This window comes from Arachis hypogaea, chromosome 19, assembly GCF_003086295.3.
Source record: "Arachis hypogaea cultivar Tifrunner chromosome 19, arahy.Tifrunner.gnm2.J5K5, whole genome shotgun sequence".
NCBI lineage: Eukaryota > Viridiplantae > Streptophyta > Magnoliopsida > Fabales > Fabaceae > Arachis > Arachis hypogaea.
Genome location: NC_092054.1, coordinates 56,049,365 through 56,051,598, shown reverse-complemented (window position 1 = coordinate 56,051,598; position 2,234 = coordinate 56,049,365). Strand labels below are relative to the sequence as shown.

Genomic DNA, 2,234 nt, shown 5'->3' with positions numbered 1-2,234 from the left:
TTCTTTATATGTTCTTGTGTTCTTTAAATTTCTTGAGTCTTGTTCTTGGTGTTCTTGTCAATCTTCAAAGCATTCTTGTGTCTTCTTTTTGTTTTGATATTAAAATTTTTAAGTTTGGTGTCCCTTTATATTTTTCCTCCAAATTTTCGAAAATTAGAGGCATTAGATCTAAAAATTTTAAGTTTTGTGTCTTTTACTTGTTTTTCTCTTTCTTCATTAAATTCAAAAATAAAAAAATATCTTTTCTATCTTTATTTAATTATTAATTTCAAAATTTTTAAAATAAAAATTCAGATTTTAATTTCAAAATTTTTATCTTATCTTATCTTAGTCTTCAATTTTCAAAAATCAAATCTTTTCAAAATAAAAAATCTTATTTTTTTCAAAATCTTATCTTTTTCAAATTTTAAAATTTCAAAACTCAAACTTTAGAATCAAATGTTTTTCAAAATCAATTTTCAAAATCTTATCTTTTTAAAATCTTTTTCAAATCTTTTTAATTTCTTATTTTATCTTTTCTTATCTTTTCTAATTTCAAACTTTAATTTCAAATATTTTCTAATTAATATCTTATCTTCTCTCTCTTTTTTTTAAAACTTCCTAACTAACTTTTCTCTCTCTTAATTTTTGAAAACTTCTCCTTCTTCTCTCTCTTTTATTTTCGAAAATTCACAAACTAATTTTCAATTCTTTTTAAATTACTAACCTTATTTTCGAAATTAATTATTAAATAAAATAAAAAAAATATTTTAATTCTTATTTATCTTGTCTATTTCTAATTCTTCTTTTTTCTATTTATATTATTCGAACTCTTCTTGTCTCCCATCCTCTATCTTCACTTTTCCATATTCTTCTTCTTTCTTCACATCTCACAGGAAGCTCTTTGTCCAAGTGGCACAAAAAGCTTTCTTCATTTCTTTCTTTTCTTCTTTTTGTTTATAACCAGGAACAGGGATAAAGAACCCCTCTTTGATCTTGATCCTGAACCTGAAAGAACTCTGAAGGAAAGCTTGCAACAAGCTAGAGCACAACACTCTAGAAGAAACCTTTTAGAAAATTTTGAACAAGAATTAGGAGACATAGCCGAACCTGAAGGTGATGCCAGAAAGGTTCTTGGTGACTTCACCATGCCTACCTCTGACTTTTATGATAGAAGTATCTCTGTACCTACCATTGGAGCTAACAATTTTGAGCTTAAGTCTCAATTAGTCTCTCTTCTGCAACAAAACTGTAAGTTTCATCGACTTCCGATGGAAGATCCACATCAGTTCTTAGCTGAATTCTTACAAATCTGTGATACTGTAAAGACTAATAGAGTAAATCCTGAAGTCTACAAGCTTATGCTCTTTTCCTTTGCTGTAAGAGATAGAGCTAAGATATGGTTGGATTCCCAACCAAAAGAGAGCTTAAGGTCTTGGAAAAAGCTGGTTAATACTTTTCTGGCTAAAATCTTTTCCCTTCAAAGGATGAGCAAAATTAGAGTGGAAGTTTAAACCTTCAGACAAAGAGAAGGTGAATCCCTCTATGAAGCTTGGGAAAGATACAAGCAATTGATCAGGAGATGTCCTCCTGATATACTCTCAGAGTGGTCTATCACAGGCGTGTTCTATGATGGTCTGCCTGAGATGTCTAAAATTTTATTGGACAGCTCTGCAGGAGGATCACTCCAGTTGAAGAAAACACATGTAGAAGCTAGAGAAATCATTGAAATGGTTGCAAACAACCAATTCATGTACACTTCTAAAAGAAATCCTGTAAACCATGAGATCTCTCAGAAGAAAGGAGTTCATGAAGTTGATACTCTGAATGCCATATTGGCTCAGAATAGGATCTTGACCCAATAGGTCAATATGATCTCCCAGCATTTGACAGGAAGACAAACTGCAGCTGGCAGTACTCAGGAAGCTTCTTTTGAAATAGAAGCTTATGATCCTGATCAACCAACCATGGAGGAGGTGAATTACATGGTAGAACCCTATGGAAACACCTACAACCTTTCATGGAGGAACCATCCTAACCTTTCCTGGAAGGATCAACAGAAACCTCAGCAAGGTTTCAACAATAATTGAGGTGGAAGGAACCAGAATAGGTTTAATAACAGACCACCATTCCCATCTTCTCAAGAGAATATTGAAACCTCTAAGCAGAGCCTCTCTAACTTAGTCACTCTAGTTTTCATCCTCACTAATACCACTCATAGTTTCATTAATGAAACAAGGTCCTCCATTAGAAAC

The 2,234-nt window shown here is 32.0% G+C and overlaps 1 non-coding gene across 1 annotated transcript; it reads right to left on the bottom strand.

The window, feature by feature from the left end:
- Positions 1 to 1,472: 1,472 nt before the first annotated feature.
- LOC112782027 (small nucleolar RNA R71) lies at positions 1,473 to 1,579 on the bottom strand. The gene has a single exon (XR_003192771.1). It is a non-coding gene; the product is annotated as a small nucleolar RNA R71 (small nucleolar RNA).
- Positions 1,580 to 2,234: the final 655 nt, after the last annotated feature.